This window comes from Elgaria multicarinata, chromosome 8 (assembly GCF_023053635.1).
Source record: "Elgaria multicarinata webbii isolate HBS135686 ecotype San Diego chromosome 8, rElgMul1.1.pri, whole genome shotgun sequence".
Lineage (NCBI taxonomy): Eukaryota > Metazoa > Chordata > Lepidosauria > Squamata > Anguidae > Elgaria > Elgaria multicarinata.
Window position 1 is genome coordinate 75759679 of NC_086178.1, and position 22228 is coordinate 75781906.

At 43.7% G+C, this 22228-nt stretch overlaps 1 pseudogene; it reads right to left on the bottom strand.

Moving 5' to 3' along the window:
* Nucleotides 1-17883: 17883 nt before the first annotated feature.
* On the bottom strand, nt 17884-22061 carry LOC134403160 (creatine kinase B-type-like; annotated as a pseudogene).
* Between the last annotated feature and the right edge of the window lie 167 nt (nt 22062-22228).

Here is a 22228-nt window from a genome sequence, read left to right on the forward strand (position 1 = left end):
GCATCAAGTTGCTCATCAACAGTTAGCCCAATGGAAAAAAGAAAACAAGTCTCAGGATGTAGGAAAATAAAGTTTTATTCTTATAACTTGCCCAATGCATTTATAAGAAATTAATATACACGAACATTTAAAAATACCCTAATATTAAACTACCTAAACATGCTAAGACTATTTTACTTAGAAATTGTGAATAAACTGAAAAGATCTCTGAAAAGATGTCTCAACGAATAAATCCTATGACTGGTGACATAATTTGTAAGCAGCAGGTTTTCTATAAATCATTTCAGCTGTACCCATAACTGTACTGGTCAGATTCAAAGCCATTGAGACATCTTTTTAGAGATTATGCTTGCAAAAAGTGCACACAGTAGGAAGAATGTGTACAAAAAAAGAGCACATATTAGAAAAAATGCCCATGAAAATGAATATAATTTTTCCTTCACTTTTGAAGGGGGCAGGGCTGAATCTGAAAACTGAAACAAAAACAGACCAGGAGGGAATCTACACGTCGATTCGAAGGCGCACTCCAGACGCAGGCAAGCGCCCCGAAGCTCCACGTATAGACCCTGCCTTTGAGAGGCGGGAAATGACGCCTTTTCTATTCTCCTCAGTTCTCAACGGGGAGATTCCCAGCTGCTGTTGATCAGTTCGGGATTCTCCCGGTCGCTGCTGCTGCCGCTCTCCCCCCCCCTCTCTCTCTCTCACACACACACACATACACTGTTCAACCAGCCTTCTTCCGCCGCGCTCTCCGACCAGGGTGGCTCTTTCCCCAGCAGCAGGAGGCTGGCGGGGAGGTGGGCAGAGGCGGCGGCAGCAGCAAGGACCCGGCCGGTTCCCCAGCCGCCTCTTCCTCTGCCTCTTCCTCCGTCTCTTTTTTCTCCTTCTACGCCATCGTTTTGAGGGCGGACTGGAGGCGCACGCAGGCGCCTTCAGTACGACGTGTAGATTCCCTCCAGAATGAATTCATGGTCGGAAAAATGAGAAACTAAAATTGACAGATTCGCCCATTCCTGAGATAACACCAGTTTCCTGGGCCGTAGCTAGACCTAAGGTTTATCCCAGGATCATCCCAGGTTCGTCCCTGCCTGAGCGCTGGATGCCCTGTGTGGCACTTAGATGAACGGGTTTGACCCCAGGACAATCCTGGGATAAACCTTAGGTCTAGCTATGGCCATGGTTACAATCTTCCTTGCTATGTTGTGATGTGTTGTATTTGTTTTAAAATTATAATACTTATTTCTGAATTTGCATCTCTACATATCAATTAGCACATGCCAAATCTATGTGAAACTTTGTGTTTTTTGTCTTTTTTTTGAAGATGCATATTTTTTTCTTTTCTTTTTCGCAATGCTTTCCTTTTTGACTGCCTTGTTTTGTCCATAGGGTAGGTAGAGGGAGAAAGGGGTAGGTAATACTGTGTGGTGTCACGACTCCCCATTCATTTAAATGGGACTTGTGCTGGAGAATTTCGTGCTGGAGGGAGACTTTCCTCTTTCATTTTCAGTATGAATCTGACTGGAGCCAAAGAGTTCTTCTGCATTTGTTTCTTGGAACAGATGGGAACAGGATGTAATCTAGCATGTAGCAAAGGCTGCGTTCATAATAAGCTTTTCTTTGAACATATTTACCCTGTTGCTATTTGAGCCTCTCCCCACACAGTTTGTATAGAGGCTTTTTATTGCTTTCTTTGTAGTTCAATCCAGTTTAGCTGAAGTGCTTGGATTTAAGTTGATTTAACACCAGCGCCTTCAGTAGGAATAGAACTGGCTTCAGCTCAGATATTTTGGTTTAACTAGGTTGTGGATTCAGCTATTGAAGTGGGATCTCATTTTCCTTCCTTCTGCCAGTATGACAGCAGCTTCCCTGACATTGCTTGAAACATCGATTTTCATGGTTGTGCTATGCTATATTTTCTTTTCATTGAATAGGGACTCATCTTTGCTGTCCCATTCAAAACTGTTTGCCATCTTTTTTCCACAGATGACCACTGGGATGCCGATTCTCAGCTGAGCCAAAATTAAGTTTCAGCATTGACAGATGTCTTCAGCTGGAGTGGAGATCTCCTTCGACGATGACTGTTTTCTTAGCAATGCATTTGGGAGACATCAGGAAGCCTCATTTATATTGACACACATGCCAAGACAGAGCAAATATGCTAATCATTAGCCGTTCTCAAATTTCATTGTGTGAATTTTGCCTGTTGAGGTGTTGTCACCAATATGAAATCTTATCTAATAATGTATACCTTCACTTTGGTAGTCATTGCAAGCCAAAACCCAAAACCTCACCCCAAACCCATGATTCACAAAAGCTTCCACAGTGTTCAGATCAGGGAGTAGTATTACTTTTGATATCTGTTGGAATTTTGACATTATTTATAATATTTTAAGAATGGAATGCTTGGTTGCGGTTTAGATATTTTTAGAGAATAGATTCTTGTTGCCATGTGCCAGATTATATAAATATGGGTTTGGTTGCTTCTGCAGAAATCCCTGTGGGAATCTATTCTTTTTTGCAAAAGGAACTGAAACTGAGAGAGATGTGTCAATGGATGTTTATGTTCGTCAGGTAGGTGGATTGGGCCCCAAACCCAGCACAATTGACATAATTGGCAGTTTCTGCCCAGAGACAGACCAAGACAGACTTGACACATATTGTCAGAGTTATGCAAAGGAACTTACACGTTCTCTTCCCACACAGTTCCTGTATATTTTAACTGTAATGGGGTGGGGAAGTTGAGGGAAAAGGAATATAATTACGTATTAGGAATTATTTTTTATAAATAGAGAACTATCACTATCACACAATGAACAATACTTTTGCACCTGCCTAAGACAGGATCCACAAAATGTAACTATACAGGTAATTTCTATTTCTGTTATTCTTAAAGTAGACACTTTGGTTAAAATGATCATGCTGTGACAAAGAGTCACTTGCGTGGTTATAACATTGGAGCAAGAATTCCTGTTTTTATGCTAATTATTGACAATGCAATGTGTAATCAAAAACAATACCATTGTTTTGCTTCTTCCTATGCAAGAGGATATATTCCTACCCTAAGGCTGCAATCCTGTACATAGTTACCTGGGGGGGGGGGCAAACCCTATTCAACTCAATCGAGCTTACTTCTGAGTATATATACATAGAATTGTTCTTTAAGGGCACAATCCTATCCAGATAGTTGTCATCCTCTGAAGTTTGAGTCTGCAGACTATGCTATGCAGGGCGGCTGGGGCTTGGAGGGGAACCTCTCCTCTGTGCCCTGTCTGCCTTGCATTTTTGCTTAGATGGGAAATTTTGCTGCCTAGGTGTGGCTCCGGGTTGGAGGAGGAGGAGGAAGGAAGGGGTCTGGAGATCCAATATGAAGTAGCATAAAGCAGCTTCCATGGTCTTCTCCCCGCCTCACTCCCTATTCTCCCTGTCCTTGCTCCATCTCCAGCATGGAGATGTAGCCAGCATGACAAAAAACAGCCAGCTATGCGGAGGGGAAGGGGTGGGGCTAGCAGTTTCTGGGATCCGAGGTGGGAGCCCTGGTTCTGACCTTGGTTCCTAGAAACCAAAAAACCTATGGCTCTCTAGTCAGTGTCTAGAGGTCTCGGGATTGCTCCCTAAGTCGGTTCAAACAGACAAAGGATGAATTTTCAAAGGGGAAAGGCTGAGCACCAAAGTTAAATGCTTAGAGAGCATTAATAGATAGAATTATGTGTGGAGGCAGCACATAAAGCTGAAATGATTTCAAAAGCTAAAAAGTCCATTACCCTGCCATTTGGGATCCAGATTGCAACCCTAAAATTATATCTAATCTGTTACTTTAACAAATCTGCAGCTGCAAAAGAGAATGTAACTACAGCTTCTTCTGCCTAGAGATTTCTATGGTTATTTGAAGTGGTGGTGGTGGTGGTGGAAACTAGTTGGCAAAATCAGCACTCGAGTTAAGCTGAAAATAGAAATTATCAACACTGTACTGCTCAAAAAGGAAGGTTATATTACCTGGGCTTGGAAACCGTGCGTAGATACAAGCAGGGGGAAACTAATCTTTTAAGAGGAAAGGCTCAGAAACATCCCAGTAATGAAATTAAGGAGAGGTAATAAACTATTGAAAGTTCAGTGTTATTTCATAATCTATATATGCAGTATCAGAGGCAGTAAGCCTGCATATAATAGTTTCTGGGGAACATGGGTGGGAGGGAGCTGTTCCACTGTGTCCTGCTTGTGGGTCCCTGGTCAACAGCCGGTTGGCCACTGTGTGATCAGACTGCCGAACTAGATGGACCCTTGGTCCCATCCAGCAGGGCTCTTCTTACATGTTTATGTTCCACTCAAGCAGAAAACATTCCAAGTTATTTGGACATGTAGCTCTTGAAAGCAGAGCGACGTATACAGAATACGTGGCTGTGTTCTGATCGACTTGCTGTATATTGTACATTTTGGTAATGAAATGGGGTTTCATCAGCAGAGCGTTTGCCATTCTTTTCCCTCTTGCCACAGAATGCACATACAGCCATGTAAACAAGGGGATGCACAGCTCCTGAAAATGAGGGCATCGATTCACAAAAGGTTAATTGATTTGCTGTGTTCCCTCCATTACGTCCTCTGCTCTCCACTACTAATAGTGAGCGTTCAGCAAGCTCTTCACTAGAATGAACCTTCTCCTGTTTCTCAAATTGTCTTTCTCTGTTAGCTCTGTATCTTGCTGTGATTTCCATTATCACCGAATCACAATCAGATTTGCGACCTGCCAGAGATTGTTTACTTTCCATTTTGCACTTTCCTTGAGTCCAAACCCAAGCAATCCTACCTCTTCTGGGTGTGTTTTATTAGCACATTCCAGAAAGCAAGGAAACAAGCTGGTATTTACACCAACATAGCACAGCAAAATACAATGTAATGTTTATATTGAGGTGCCCAGCAAATCCAATCCAGAGAGAAGGAACGTTGCTCGCTCCTTGCTTTGACCCACTAACCACAAAATCCTTGTGGTTTGTCGATTTCTTGGGCAATAATTTAATGCACAGCCCAGCTAGTGACAGGTAAGGCATAACATTTTGATGGGGGATTTTTGTTGCTGTTGAACACTTAACAATAACACCTTATGTTAAAAAATAAAGGAAAGAAAAAAGTTGTCTTCACAAAGGAACTCAACATGTAGCTTAAGAAACAGGTTTCAGCTCTGTAGCTCTATGATTGGAAACATCAACTGAGTCGTGAGAGTATTACAAAGCTGTTGAGAATGAACTTTTAATACAGTCTATGGATAAAATCTACCAGGAACGTGTCCTGTTCAAAACCCCTTGAGAGTGAATAACTGCTGCCCAGGAGCGCTACACCATGGCCAAAAGTCTTGACTGGTTATGTCTAAGAGAGCCAGTGCGGTGTAGTGGCTGGAGTGTTGGACTGCGAGTTGGGAGATCCAGGTTCTAGTCCTCACTCATCCATGAAAGCTCAGTCACAGACCCTCAGCCCAACCTACCTCACAGGGTTGTTGTGAGGATAAAATGGAAAGGAGGAGGATTATGTACACCGCCTTGGGCTTCTTGGAGGAAAAAAAAGGCAGGATATAACTGTAATAAATAATAAATAGTGCCAGTGTTCTCATTTCTTGCCATTTCAGGCATCAATAGTGTCACCTGCAGCTGGAGGCAGTTGAGCAGTGCTAGTGGTATTTGAGTTTGTGGAATGTCACTATTGGTTACTGTCTCTGGAGGGCACCTGGTTGTGGAAGGCTGTGCTAAATACTTGGGCACTGAAGGATAATCCATAAAGCATATGATCAATAGGGTCTAGGATTTTTTAAATTCTCCCTACCTTTTAGCCTCCACACGCCTTTCTTGGTGCTCTCCAAGGTATTCTACCTCTCCCAGTTGCTGTTTTTTAAAAAAACCTATTTTCTTACTGGTATCTAGGATCACTTCTAAGCAAAGTGAGGGCTTCCAGCTGCTGGCATCTTCATTTGTGTCTCTGGGCTCCATGATGGGAGCCCAAGACATTCTTAGGAAATGATGTCAGTGGGCTGCTGAGGGCTGATGCTTTCTTCTGCAGTGTGCCCAGCCGCCAAGAAAAAGAAGGGGAAAAGAAAACGACAATGAAAACTGTGGGTCTAATGGAGTTGTTTAGATTAGAGTGTTATGGCCTAGACCCACCTCTGCCTTGTACACAGTCATTTGGGCAGGTTACTTGAACTTTGTAACTAACTGCGCCTCCCATGGCAGACATTTTGTGATGGTGCCCAGAACAGTTTCCCAAATTCCTAAATGTGGCCTTGGCCCCAAAAAGGCCTACCCCTATTGCAGTGACATAGAGCATATGGTTTCCTCAATCAGTACCAGCCAATGCCACTCTTTTCTTTAAAAGGGAATTAGATAAATTCCTGGAGGAGAAAGCTATCAAGGACTACTAGACTTGATGGTTATATGTTGCTTCCAGTATCAGAGGCAATGTGCCTATATACACCAGAATATGAAACACAAGCCAAAGATCACCTAAATCCTTTCAATTGTCAGGCTCAGAAGAGAGAGAGCAGACTAGAATCATGTTGATACGTTACTTCAACATCTCTCCCCCAAAGGACGGTGATTGGAGGGCCCTGGTAAACTCATTCTCTGTGAATAAAAGCTACACCTCCCCCTCCCCCTGACATTTTCTTTAAATGGAAAATTTGGGGAGAAACATTGCAATTTCTGGAGATGCACAATCTGTGCCTCTCGTGAAGCTTCAGGAAGATCCAGATTCCCTTTGCCTCAGATTTCTCTCGAATCTTTCCAAAGCAGGCAGCTTTGGCTTGGAATTCAGAATTCATCTGAACATGATGTATACCCCTCATCTCACAATTCCCATGGGAGGTTTTTTAAAACACTATCTAATTTTGATACACACCTAATGGTTGGTAGTAGAAGGGGCTATACTGGCACTTGAATATAAGACATGAAGGATAAATTAAGACAGCAAAGATCAGAACTACAGGCAGGAGATCTGACACTTTCAATTTTGGGCATCTCAGTAGAAGGATAAATGACAGCTTCAGGTCAAATTTCTAAACTTTTTTGCTGGCGGAGAAGTCCTATGATCAGGAATACACCTATACATGAGCTGTAGTTAAGTCAGATCTGGAAAAAAATCACTGTTAGTATCTCAATATTTTATCATGACCTACATTTGCTAGACGATAAAGCACTGCAATTATTGTTATTATTATTAATAATATTTGAGGGTGATTCAATTTCTTATTGTTAAGTTTCAATAAGCTGAAACTTGAGGACCAGCCATGACAATATTTGTCCTGATGACCCAAAGCACTAACACAATTTTGTAGCAAATACATAGGTTCTGTTTTGCATGGAATATATTGCTATACCCAAATTAGGTATTAACCTCAGGAGACACCTTGAGTTGAACTCCAACTGGTTGGAATAATATTACACAGCAGGATTTTGACTGGGTGCACAGTCCTTCACTTTCAAGTTCAGAATCCTAACAAAAGTCATCATCCAACCAATGTTATGCAGTTCTAAGTCCTATTTTTTCCTAAGGAAAAGGGGTTTACAAACATACCCATTATTCTGTTATAAGTACAATAATAATGAAGTTTAAAACCTAGGAGTGAGTTAAGTGCCTAAAATGAAGTGTTAATTGTTCTTTAAAAATGGTTCTGTCACCAGTATTTTGCTTGGGATCAGTGGATTTCTTCATCCTTTCCCAACAGGGAATTAAAAGATTCAGGGTCCAGGCTCACAGGACACAAATCTACATAAAATGTGCAGATATTGATTTATATCTATAATTGCAAATATAGAAATAATTACCAGGATGTATTTAAACTTCACAGCCAGCCAATTAATTTATCATCAAAATAATTTAAATTAATTTATTATCAAAATCATTCAAATTAATTTTCAGTTAACTTGCCCCCACTATAGATCATCCCAAATCAATGGAATCCCTCCCCCTTGAGCTTAGTTGCCATGCAGGGAGGGGTGTGGGTGTGTTGCTACTTGTGGAAGGGGAGATCTTACCCTTCCTGGCCCCGCTGCAATCACCCTAGAAAATCTGTCCTTGCATGGCAATTAAACTGAGAAAAAAAACCCTTCCATTGGCATCGATGGATGCTCAAGGCCCTGGAAAATACATTCAGGAACAGGTCCTCTTGGGTCCAACCCTAGCAATGTTCCTGTTTCCCAACAAACAGGCTCTCTCAGGCTTAAGGGCTTGCAAATCTCACCCTCTTTCTGCACTTCCTATGCACTGCCCCATTGGCTTCTGCATTGGTTGGTTTTGGTGATGACAATACACTGACAATACAATCAACATGACATCCCCACCCTTATGAAGGCCTCTTTCAGATCTATGAATGCTGGAGCAACATGTGCTACCATCTCATACCAATAATTCTAGTGATGTGACAGATCTGGACCATTCTGGTTTCACCCACATGGTGGTTGTTTTTGCCGTGTGTACCTTTTTGAAGAGGACTGCAGACTCTAAAACTGAGCCCAGAGATTCCAAAGAACCTCCAAGGTTATGCCCTATTTAATGGACTAATTACAAATAAGTACAGCGGTACTCCTCCCATCACTAAGAGCTTCTCTAAACAAGCGATTTATAGCATGCTCATGGACGTTGGTGGCTTCATTACATGATGTCAGCATCCAGGGCCCCTCCTGTGCTATCCCCTGGAAATTGTGAATTTAAAAAACTCAAATATAATATGGGACTATCTGGGAAATTGCACCATCTCCCAGAGTGTAATCTCAGTATTGTGCTATAATTATGCCACCAGATGGCAGTGTCTCATTAAAGTGAATTGAGCATATGGTGCAAGCAGACAGAGGAAGTATTCAATTTCAAATCACATAGGCACCCATGTAATGGTGCTGATCACATCCAAGAAAGAAAGTGGATGCAGAAAGCTGTGGTAAGCCAGTGAGGTTTTTTTTAAACAAAAAAAAATGTAGAGAAGCCCCATGTCATCTACAGAAAGTTCAATAAAAAATGAAGTTGCCAATAAACCAAATAACAAAAATATAATTCTCTATCAACATTCATATTGTGCGTAGCTCCACAATATCCTTTCCTGATATGTGATAACTGGACAGAAATGTTTCTTGTTTTTGAGATAGCATGGAGGCAATGGAGGGTTTCACAATATGTAGTTTAGGTCACTCACTGTTAATGCTCTTCTCTGCTCTTTAACTGGCGGTTAGTTTCAGAAGGCTACCGAGGTCTTAATTTTGTGACCAGCAATTATAAACAGATATCTTTAGGAGACAATTAGCTTAAACCACTTTAGCGGAACTTCTTTGTGCGTTTAATATCGGAGGGTTAGAAACTTCTTCTCGGAGATAACGTTTCAAGCACCATCTGTTTATTTGTCCATGAATAAGGTCTAATAAAAGCAATAAAGCTTAAATGGCTGCACGGTATGAAAAAAAGAGGCAATGACACATCTTTTAAAAGATGAGAGTAAATTGCTTTAGAGTAAAGCTAAGAGATAAAAGAATCATTGACACACACACAAAAGATTTTTCTTTTAGTGTTAATGTTAGAACAAGAAAACACTAATGCCATAATACCAGATTGTCCTTGAGACTTCACTGCTAATACATTTAAAACAAAAGAAAGTACCCAACACCTCCCCCTCCACTAATAGTTCTAGGGTTTTGTCCTTGAATGTCTTGAATCATTACATTTTAATACCTGTATGCACACACACACATCATAGCCACAGACATTTTAGACTCCTATGTTTGATATCTTTGCGTTGTGTGATAGAAAAGTAGCAGGATTTGGTAGGATTTCACAGTACCTAACACTACCAATCAAAAGGCATTATGCCGTTATTCCATCTTTTCTTCCTTAATGGATTTTTTTTGGGGGGGGTAAGAAAAAAGACAGGAGGAGCAGTAGCGAAACACGGGAGGGTTACAAATGGAAGATGACAATGGTGACACCTGTCTCCCTCTTGAAATTGCAGGGCAATTCGGTAGTGCGCCAGTTTGGGCACATTGTATTAAGTCATTCAGAGTGACGGAAGGCAGAAGTGAATAAAGAATGTTATGGGAGACCCTAGGCATGTGTCACCTGAAGGGCGATTTCAGACATTCCACATAAGCAAACCTGGGTTTGCTGCAGAGTGTATAGTCAGCAAGGGATCATAGCTGCCTGGCAGGAGTATGTACATGATACTCCTGCCAGGCAGCTATGATGATACACATTTGTCATATCCACACATTCCAGGACCCACCTCTACTTTATAGGGATTTATTTATTTATTGCATCTCTATACCGCCCAATAGCCAAAGCTCTCTGGGTGGTTCACAAAAATTAAAACCATTCAAAGTATAAAATAACAACATAAAACCATGATATAAAATACAATATAAAAGCACAACCAGGATAAAATCGGCAGCAGTGCAGAAATACAAATTTAAAATACAAATTTAAAAGAATAACGTTAAAATTAATTTACAGACTGTTAAAATGCTGAGAGAATATAAAGGTCTTCACCAGTCCAAAAGAATATATTGAAGATGCCAGGCAAACCTCCTTAGGGAGCTCATTCCACAGTCAGGGTGCCACAGCAGAGAAGGCCCTCCTCCTGGCAGCCACCTGCCTTACTTCCTTTGGCAGGGGCTTATGGAGAAGGACCCCTAAGGATGACCTTAGGGTCTGGGCAGGTACATATGGGAGGAGGCATTCCTTCAGATAGCCTGGCCCCAAACCGTTTAGGGCTTTGTATGTTAGTACCAGCACTTTGAATCGGGCTCGGACCTGGATTGGCAGCCAATGAAGTTGTAAAAGGACTGGTGTGATGTGATCTCGCTGGCCAGTCCCTGTTAGTAAACAGGCTGCCCTGTTTTGCACCAGCTGAAGTTTCCAGACCATTTTCAAAGGCAGCCCCACGTATAACGCATTGTAGTAATCCAAACGAGAGGTTATCAGAGCATGAATAACTGTAGCTAGGCTATCTCTGTCCAGATAAGGGTGCAGTTGGTATATCAGCCTAAGCTGATAAAAGGTGCTCTTTGCCACTGAGTTCACCTCCGCCTCAAGTGACAGCTCTGGATCCAAGGGCACCCCCAAACTACAAACCCGATCCTTCATTGGTATCCCACATAGACTGCCACTGTGATGCCTGGCTTTGGCTTACTTGTGTTACAACAACAAGAGCAAGTAATGTGTGACCTGGCCCTTGGTTTCATGGCATTGTGTCCAATGCAGCACTTGCACAAGGGTTCTTGGGCTTGGGGAGTTCCTCACATCTCCCCAATACAGCTCTATGCAGCCCAAAAAAGTTACTCTGGGGGTTGGTGGATGCAGAGGAAAGGCCTGGGATGTGCCCAGAGTTTGCAGTGGGAGCAAAGACCCAGGAGAAAGTGGATGAAGGCAGTTTGTGTAAGAAGATGCTTTCTGGGGGCACAGTGGGTTGGAGTTGTAAGGAATCCCCCTCAAATGAACATCCTTGCACCCAAACTGCATGGGATAAACACCATTGTTGGAGAGCATACCAGTTGGCTTATTACCATCAACTTGGGACCAGAATACCCAAGAGAGCGCCTTCTCCCCTATCAACCTGCCTGGTCACTAAGGTCATCTGAGGGCATGCTCCTGGTGGTTCCACATAGACCTATCCTTCGATTGGAGTCTACCAGGGGAAGAGCCTTCAGCATGGTAGCACCCCTTCAATGGAATTCCCTGCCTCTGGAGGTCAGGCAGACACCAATTTTGTGTTCCTTTCAGCGTCTCCTGAAAACATTGTTGTTCCAGAAAGCCTTCCCTTGATGACCAGCCATGGTTCACTTTGCATTTTGCTTTTTAAAATATCTGTTTTAATGTGTTTTTATTCTGTTTTATTTTATTTTATCTTGCACACTGCTCCAAAATTGGTATATAAATATTCTAACTAACTAACTAACTAACTAACTAACTAACTCAACAGTTAGAAATGGAGGCTTGCGGGAAAGGCTGTCTTCCAGCTGCATTAGACCGCAGCAAGATGCTTATGGTCAGGACTTGACTTTTTGCACACCACTTCAAATGTTCAAAAAGCAATATTGGCTGTGGTGTGCCAAAAGCCAGATTCTGTATGTGGCACTGTAGCACCCTCCACCAACTGTTTTGGACCTGAAACCCACGTTTAACATTATCATTTACAACATGAGCTGTATTGTTAATTTCCGCTGCTTTAATACCATGTATGGGTCCCCTCCTGAACCACCTGTTGAAGACTAAGGTGGTAGCGGATGCACACAAAGAGCAAAGGGATTCCTTGAAACCTAACATGATGAAGGGTGGCACATAAATATTTATATGTGGCTGGGAGCCAGCACAAACGAGTAGGGGTGTGCACGGACCCCCCGCTCCGCTTCACTTGCAGATCCGCCATTTTTCGGAGCGGGTCGCTCCGCCCCGCCCCCGCTCCGCCCACTTCCGCTCCGCTCCGCCCGGAGCTCCGGATCGGATCCGGAGCTCCGTTTTTGCCCCCCCATAGGCTTGCATTGAAAGCTAAAAAAGTAAACAACTTTTTTTCCGTTGAAGTTAGAAACCTCACGTTTGGCACCATGACACCTCATGGGCGTATACACACACACGCCAAGTTTCAAGGCAATCCCATCATCCCCTGATTTTTGGCGAATTTTTGAAAATCGGGCACCCCATTCACACCCCTTGGGATAGCTCCGTCAATTTGCATGTTACAAACCTCAAACTCGGCACCAGGGCAGCTTATCCATGTGTCCACATGCACGCCAAGTTGCAAGCAAATCCCATCATCCCCTGATTTTTGGCGCGGCTCTACCCTCTAACGCACCTCCCATAACCCTAATTCACACCCCTTTAGATAGCTCCGTCAATTTGCACGTTAGAAACCTCAAACTCAGCACCATGATAGCTTATCCACGTGTCCACATGCACGCCAAGTTTCAAGGCAATCCCATCATCCCCTGATTTTTGGGGAATTTATGAAAATCGGGCACCCCATTCACACCCCTTGGGATAGCTCCGTCAATTTGCATGTTAGAAACCTCAAACTCGGCACCAGGAGAGCTTATCCATGTGTCCACATGCACGCCAAGTTGCAAGCAAATCCCATCATCCCCTGATTTTTGGCATGGCTTAACTCACCCCAAATTGTCCCATTCTACAACTACGTCAATTTGCACGTTAGAAACCTCAAACTCAGCACCATGATAGCTTATCCACGTGTCCACATGCACGCCAAGTTTCAAGGCAATCCCATCATCCCCTGATTTTTGGGGAATTTATGAAAATCGGGCACCCCATTCACACCCCTTGGGATAGCTCCGTCAATTTGCATGTTAGAAACCTCAAACTCGGCACCAGGAGAGCTTATCCATGTGTCCACATGCACGCCAAGTTGCAAGCAAATCCCATCATCCCCTGATTTTTGGCGCGGCTTAAACTTTTTAACTCACCCCAAATCAAGTCCCATTCTACAACTACGTCAATTTGCACGTTAGAAACCTATCCTTTGGTCCCATGACAGCTTACCCATGTGTCCCCATGGACACCAAGTTTCAAGGCAATCCCATCATCCCCTGATGTTAGGGGAACTTTTGAAATTTGAACACTCCAGTATGTCAGGGATTTAAAGTTGCAATTGCAGACAGCTCAATGGGGCCAGTTCCAAGGCAATCCCAACATGCCACGAGATAACCCTAAATCTTCTGGCACATTTGAAAAAGGGATTATTGAATTTGATAAAGTCTAAGTGAGCGCAGGAAGGACTTCTCCCCTTAGTCAAAGCAAGACACATACACCATCGCTGCAAGGCGGGAAGGGGAGAATTATTATTATTATTATTATTTATTTATATAGCACCATCAATGGAAAGCAGGCAGGCAGCATGCATTGTAGTGCCGCAAGGATGGCTTGAGCACTAACGCATAGCAAACCAACCCATAAGTGGGCGCAAAGTGAGGCAAAGATGGCTGGTTGTTTCTTTCTAAGCCAGCAGTTACGCCTTGAGGGGCACAGAGGAGGACGATTGGGAGCAAACCAGGCACCAGGCGGGCAGAGAGGCAGGCAGAGTAGGCGAGGAGTCAGTCCTGGCAGATGCCCCACCACAGCAGCACCCCGGGGGAGGCGGGCAGGCAGGCAGGCAGGCTGCGGGCATTTCTGGGGGCACAAGGAAGTGATGGCTGGTTTCTAAGCCAGCATTGCAGTTAGTCACGCATTGCAAACGCAAACCATCCCAGCGAGTCGGTCACCGAGGAGGACAGGCTAGCAGAGGGGCAGGCAGAGTGACATGTCATAGATCTAGTATTGGGGAGGAGTCAGTCCCGGCAGATGCCCCAACACAGTAGCACCCTGGGTGGGCATTGGAAAACGCCATCTTGTGGGTCAATACTTCCCCCACCCCATGTCCTGCAGGGTTGCCTGCCTAACCCTTGTGGGGATGGGAGATGGAGAGCTTAGAGTGGCAGTGCCAGCAGCAGCCTTCGGCTTTCCCCTGGAACCAGTCGCCTTGCCCGCCTCTTTCCCCAGCAAGATCGCCTGGTGCTGCCTATGAAGATGCATCTTCATGCTGCTGGTTCCATAATGCCCTGTCGATGAACCCCTGCTTAGGCTGAGTTTGCAGTGGCGACAGACAGCAAAGCGGGGATCCGCTCCCAACTCAAAGTGGTCCCACACGATGCTTGTCTTTCGTTTCTGTGGTGACACCACCAATTGCCCGCCTGAGCTCTCTGGTGTTGCCACAGAAACAGGGGTGTGGGATGAGACTGGGGAGAGAGCCTCGGCCTGCTGCTGCTCCTCCTCAGCCCCCACATCCTGGAGGCCCACCGCCTCCTCCTCCTCCCCCCCCTCCACTGTGCTGAGGACCTCGTCTAGGTCCATCAGCGGGCTCGTGGGCTGAAAGGAGAATGAAGGAGTTGGGGATACTCCTCCTCCTCTAATGGCACTGCTGCCACGTGCCTCTTGCAAACGGGCACTTTTCCCATTCCCACCCTCAAAAAGAGAACGCCGGGCACAAGTTGCAGAAGAGAGTGGCTCTGCCTGCTGCTTGTCCTGCTTCTGTTTTGGAGCAGTCAGCCAAGGAGTTGCCCGTTTGAGTTTCACAGGAGGAGAGGAAGCCCTGCTGGCAGACTGAGCCTTGCTGCTTTCAGCACGCCTGCTTTCTCTTTTCATGATGACTAACAAAATATTAATACTACTAATACTATGTATAAGGTACTACTAAGAATATGTATAAGAAGAATATAATATGTTTAAATGTAGGGAAATGGGACAAGAACAATAAAATATACTACTACTAATATGTATGAGAATATACTACTAAGAATATCTACAAGAATATAATAATATGTTTTAGAATATTACTAATAAATGTAGGGAAATGGGACAAGAAATGGGACAACCACTACTATAAGAAGAACAAAATATGAATACTACTACTAATATGTATGAGAATGTATACTAATAGACTACTAAGACTATGTCAAAGAATATAATAATAATATGTTTAAGAATAGGGAAATGGTGTGCGTATGCTTTCCCCAAAATGCTCAATCTGTGGCTGCCTGTTGAACTTGACAAAAGCAGCCCACTCCGTCGAAGTTACACAGAGAAGAAAAAGAGAATCCAATTTTTTTGGTATATTTGGTATATAGAAGATAGAAGGAAACACAATCAGGATTTAAGAGAGGGGAGGGGGAAAAAGAACCAACCACTACTATAAGAAGAACAAAATATGAATACTAATATAATATGTATGAGAATATATACTAATGGACTATGTGAAAGAATATAATAAAATATGTTTAAGAATATAAATGTAGGGAAATGGGACAAAAAGTGTGTGTATGCTTTCAAAAGAAAGCTTTCACAAAAGCAGAACAGTCAGGCTTTAATACAGGGAAGGGGGGGGCAACCAACCCAACCACACACTCCAAAATTCAAAAATAAAGTTTATATTAAATCAAAGTAAGGGGAAAACACAGGGCAAACTAAGCTACAAGTCAGAAAGAAGCAAACAAACACACACACGCGCCAAACTAAACCTATATTAAATTAATCTATCTCCAAAGCAGGAGCACTAGCTAAGTAAGTGTTCCCTCCACGAACGCCAACCCACAAAGAGACACAAAACAGAAAGTTCTCAGGGTGGGTCTGCCTTAGTCCCCCCTCCAACGCTGGGATTGGAGGAGGATGCTTTCTGAGGAGATGAATTCTCATCAGGATTGGGAGTTGAATGTGCCTGTCATCGCTTCCAAAAAAATAATAATAATAAAAAAAAAAAACCCAAACCCCGATTTTTAAAAAAATATTGCACGTGAACCACAGCACGCAGAAAGTTGAGAGTGGTCTCAAAATGACCCCCATCCACGACTCTCTGTGCACAAGAATTTTCAGAACGATAGCTTAAACCCCCCCCCAGTTATCCCCGATTCTTTCCCTCAATGCAATCCTATGGGCGAAAAGCCGAAACGCCGTTTGAGCCCTGCGGTTGACCCGATTTTTAAAAAAATATTGCACGTGAACCACAGCACGCAGAAAGTTGAGAGTGGTCTCAAAATGACCCCCATCCACGACTCTCTGTGCACAAGAATTTTCAGAACGATAGCTTAAACCCCCCCCCAGTTATCCCCGATTCTTTCCCTCAATGCAATCCTATGGGCGAAAAGCCGAAACGCAGTTTGAGCCCCGCGGTTGACCCGATTTTTAAAAAAATATTGCACGTGAACCACAGCACGCAGAGAGGTGAGAGTGGTCTCAAAATGACCCCCATCCACGACTCTCTGTGCACAAGAATTTCCAGAACGATAGCTTCAAAAACAACGTAGTTATGCGCGATTATTTGCCGCAATGCAATCCTATGGCGAAATGTTTTCAAGATGGCGACCGGAGCGCTCCGACTGAACTCGGAGCTCCGAAAAATGGTCGCTTCTCTTCGCCTTGCTTCTAGGGGGTCCGCGGTCCGCTCCTACTCCGCCTCTGGGTAAGGCGGAGCAGGCCAATCCGCTACTGCTTCTACGCTCCTAATCGGAGCGGAGCACATCCCTACAAACGAGGCCATGTAATGTGTGAAATGGCCATGTGTGTTGCAGTTGAACAAGATGGTAAATAGAATAAGGCGGTAAAGACAGAATAAGGTGTGGAGAGAAGGGAAGGAAAGCAGGTCATGTGTTCATCTCCTTGTTCAGACCAAAGGTATGGAGTGAGGAAGGTGCATAGCAAGCAGGAGCCAATTGGTTAAGTGTTTGCGCTTGACCTATCAAGAACGGTTTCTGCATAGCAGCAGTGCCAGGAGGTTTTTGACAGCTGGCCAGCTTAGAGCTGTGTCAGGAGGATTGTGGCGTCTGTTTCATAAATCTACCGGTCGTTGCTCAGGACTTTTGGAGGACATGGATCACAAGATGTAAATGATTCATTGATGCTTTACAAAAGAGGGAGTTTCGTCACAGAGAAGCGCATGCCGTGAGCCTGTGACATTTTCCTGCTGCTCGATCCCTCCATTCCTTGCCGGCTGAAGCAGCTTCCTTGCTTTCACTGATAGGATAGCAACCGTAATTTGCATGAAAATGGAGCTCAGTATATGCAAGTACAATTAAAATCGAGAATAAAATTGATTAAAGACGCCTCAAACCTATACAACTTTGCACTGTACCAGAACCAACCAGTTAATCCGCTTATCTCTCAGGGCTGAACTTAGTGTACCTGTCGAGGCTTGCTGTTCCATTCAAATGACAGGATTTTCTCTCTGAATAAGGCTTAATTTGCTGAATATCTAAATAGTCAAATATTCGCCTGACAGCTTGCATGACTGAAGGTGCTTCTCAGTGTCTGTAAGAACCAAGGTACCCAAAAAGGATATATTTAATAGCAGTCTTCTTTTTTTTTTAGTTTCAGGTGTTATGCAGCCTGATCCTAAACAAGCTTCCCAGAAGTTTCAATCTGTGTGGGCCTCGTACAGAAGCGGGTAAAAACTTCCTTCCTATTTCCACCTTTCTGCATGGATAAGATGGAGTTCCTCATTGATCCACAGAAGGAAGGTGTCCTGTATGTTTAACAGTTGTATAGAAAAGGGAATTTCAGCAAGTGTACTTTGTATGCATGCAGCATCTGGTGAAATCCCCTCTTCATCATAACAGTTACAGCTGCAGGAGCCCTGCCCTCTTGAACAGATACAAAAGAGGGCAGAACTCCTGCAGTTTTAACTATTGTGATGAAGAGGGAATTTCACCAGATGCTGCATGCACACAAATGACACTGTCTGAAATTCACTTTTTAATACAACTGTTAAAGATACAGGAGCCCTGTCCTCTTTTTTATATGGTCAGCCTAGTCATTATGCCAGATAACCTGACCAACAGGCCAACCTTGTGTCCTCCCAGGAGAGGAGAAACTGACTAGTCAAACAGGAAGTGATCATCAATGAGCTGCTGTTGCTCGTCATCTGACATGTTCTTCAGGGAATAGTACCTTCCATTGAGGTCCCCTTCCAGGCTAGCTACAAGTTCCACAGAAAGCTTTTCAATAGCATGTCTCTCTCCTGTGCTCCAATAAGGTGGAAAGCAGAAACTATGAATGCTCCTAACAATTTGGACATGTGCACTTAGTTGGGGTCCAGCTCATCACTGCCCTGCAAGTTATCAGAATTCAAGTCCATCTTGTGCTGGTCAGTAGGATTGTAGCCTCCATGTCGATCCTCAATATCATCAAAGAGTTCCTTAAACACATCATATGACTCCTCATAACCAGCTACTCATTTTATGGTTATAATATTAAATGGGTATCCAGGATTATCAACCCAGTCTGAAAGACATCATCTCAGGTGAAGCCACTTGGTGTTACTCTGGGCTAATCTACACCTGCAGGCATTTTGGCATGGAAGAGGGATGCTCCTGAACGTTCCTTGCTTCCACGATTGCCACTCACGGGGCACACATGACTGATGCTCACTACAATTACAAGAGTGCTGCCATTACGCCGCTTGTGCATGTGGATCGGCAGAAGTGGGCGGTGCTGGGCAGATGATGTGGCTATGGGGCAGAGGGTTTTTTAATGACTCGTGAGGCCTGCGCATGAGCACAGACACGGTAACACATGGGGGAGATAGGAACTCCGTTGAATATCCGCTCCTGCACAGCGATATGATTGTATTTTGAAAAATCCCACGAACACTCAGCTGTAAAACATGCCGATACCCATCCCAAACATGTGGCAAGGGCGGACAGGTCCACTCCTGCACACCTCCGATACCCATGCATATGCCCCTCACAGATGAGTGGCTGTTCACTGAGCCCAGAACTCATGGCAAACAGCAACGACCTCACAAAGGAGGGGGGCACACCGCAAAGCTTCTTCAGAATGGAAGCGAGAGAGCCAGAAAAACTGCGATGAAAACAGTCAGGTGTATTCCGGGAAAACTGAGAGGTGGAGCTGAGATCACTGCAGGAGCAAGTGAACATCATGTGGCCCGTTAGTGATGACTGTGATACAATCCTGCAATAAATGGCTGGTATAGACTCCCCTTCTGTCTCTCCATTTCTGGTACAAAGCCAAGGTGGAACTTTGGCCAAGTGATTGTTGTGGGTGCTCAGGTCTGGATATTCCTCATTGGGAGGCAGTTTCTGGTTATTAAAGGGGAACATTTTGATCTTGCACAGGGTTCAGAGAAGGCAAACACAAAAGGCAAATGCACTTTGCTTCTTACAACCTTGCTGCTCTCCCAGAAAGACCTGCCTGGAGTCGCTTCCCAGATGTAAGTCTCACTAGGTTGTGTGGGTGACGACTTAGTTCCAGGTAAGAGTGCATAAGATTGCAACCTTAACTTTTAATGTAGAATCACTTTAAGCTGAGAGAAAGAAGTCAGGTTCATGGTTCAGGAACTGAAGTTCAAAATACCTGATAATGCCTAAGGATAAGAGAGAACACATTTCTGATATTACATTGCAGTTACTCATACAATAGTCAAAACAGTACTGACCATTTCTTTCTTTCTAGTTATCACCTCTAGTGAATACACTATATCCCTTTTTAGATTGTTAATATTTCTAGAATATGGGAAAATCTTTGTAATGGATGAAAGTGGCCACATAGATATGTCAAGAATGTTTCCTTTTGTGGGGTGGGGTGGGGGAGAGAAATCTGAATTTATATTCTGTCACTCAAGCTAGTACCAAACTGCACCTGCCATTTTGGATTAATTTCAAAAAAAAATTCCAAACGGTCTTTTGAATTTTTAATCTCATTTGTTTTAATAGACTGCAGCTTTACCCATATTGTATGATTCAAGGTGGAGCAGGTGGTTTAAACAAAGCAAACAGCTGAGGTCCTGTTGGATGTCTGTTTGTGCCCAAGGATTTTCCCTGGAGAGAGAGATTAGAAGGCCTTTGGCCTCATATACTTCCCCATTTCCTTCTTCTCTTAACAGCAGTGAGAGGTGTTCACCCAAACTGAAAAATAACCACAGAATCTCCTAATTTTGGCATTCACCTCAGACTGAAAGGAAGGGGGCAGAATGTGACCATGTCAATTGGCATAAGTCTGAGGCCTACTTTCTTTCCAGGAAAAAAATCAGGTGGGAAAAACAGGTCCTGAGTCTTTTTAAAGGCTTAGCAGAAACCACTAAGATTGAACCCCCTAAGCAACATGGGATCAAATAAACAATTTGCTCTGGTAAAAGCAACAGTTCAAAGCATTGTCTACTAGGCCAACATTACAGTTTGGGTTGATAGGTACAAGACAAACAGCTGATCAATAAGCCAAATGATCATGCTGCCAGACACTTTGCACACATAACAATACATTTATTCCAAAATCCATATTAGGGAGAGCAATACCTTTATTATACCAACTAAAGATCAGAAAATAGTCTGCAAGCTTTCATGTTCTCCTGACCTAATCAGGCAAGATGGTAAGCAAAGCAAAAAGGGGCACACACGGGGCGGGGGGAGAGGAAAAAATGGCTGATGTTGAAGCCATGGATTCTGATTTAGTTGAAGTCTTACACTGTAATGTGGAAGAGGCTGTAGGCTCTGTCATACCGCCCCTGTCTTGTCCTTGCCTACACGTATTTAACTGTGTACTGGGAGGAATCTGATCCAGAGCCTTTCTACAGAAGGCTTTTATTGTGCATTCTTGATTGCTCACTCACTGTAGTTTGTCGGTCTTTTACATGAAGTTGTCATCCTCTCCCATGCTTTGCAACCATTGTAGTGGATTTTTTTCCTAACGAGAAAAGTCTGGTATTATTTAGAAATAGTCACATGTAATTGCACAATTTCGCTATACCACAGAAGCATTTAGTGGTTGTATAATGGAACATAAAGCAAGGCAGGGAAAGAAAACCCCTGGAAAAAAGCATGTGCAAAAGAGCCAAGCTTAATTCTGCAAAGAATATGGAAGCAGAAGCCTCAATGTGGGATAAAAGCTTCATGTAGAAATGCCAGCCAGCCTTGTCAGTCCTCTCTCCTATTTATTATATTTATTAATTAAAATATCTATAGGGCACCTGTCAGTCAAAAGGTCTCAAGGCAGTGTACAAAAACAAATATTAAAACCACTTAAACATATTTTTTAAAAAACCTGAGCACTAAAACCATCCAGAAGAATAAAACTAGCTGTCAGTGCTTAAAAAATCCTGAGTGGACTGGAACGTTTTCACCTGCGGGGAGCTAAACAATGAAGGGGTAATCTAGCCTCCTTAAGGAAGGACGTCTATAATTGGAGAGTCTCATAATCAGGCTCTGTCCTGCATTCCCACCAGGCTAATGTTTTTTGTACTGGGACATGTAGCAGGTCCTCAGATGAAGGCTGTAAGCTACAGGTAGGTTCATATAGGAGAGGAAGTCTTACAAATGTCTGGGCTCCAAGCCATTTAGGGCCTTCTAGGTGAGAACCAGCACCTTGAACTGGGCCTGGAAGCAGATTGGAAGCCTGTGCAATAGACGCAGGACCAGTGTATGGTGTTTAAAGTGTACACTACAAAGCAATCTGGTTGCAGCATTTTCCAGCAGCTGCAGTTTCCTTACATTCTTCAAAGAAAGCCCCGTGTAGAGCGTGTTGGGATAATCTAAATGGAAAGTGATTAAGTCATGCATCACTGTGGCCAGATCTGTCTTCTCCAGGAAGGGGCGTAGTAGCACACCAACTGAAGTTAGACAAAAGCACTCCTGGCCATGGCCATCACCTGAGCATCCAGGAGCAAGGTTGGTTCCAGGATGGAGCACTCCCAATCTCTGTAGTTGATCCTTCAGAGGGAGCGAAA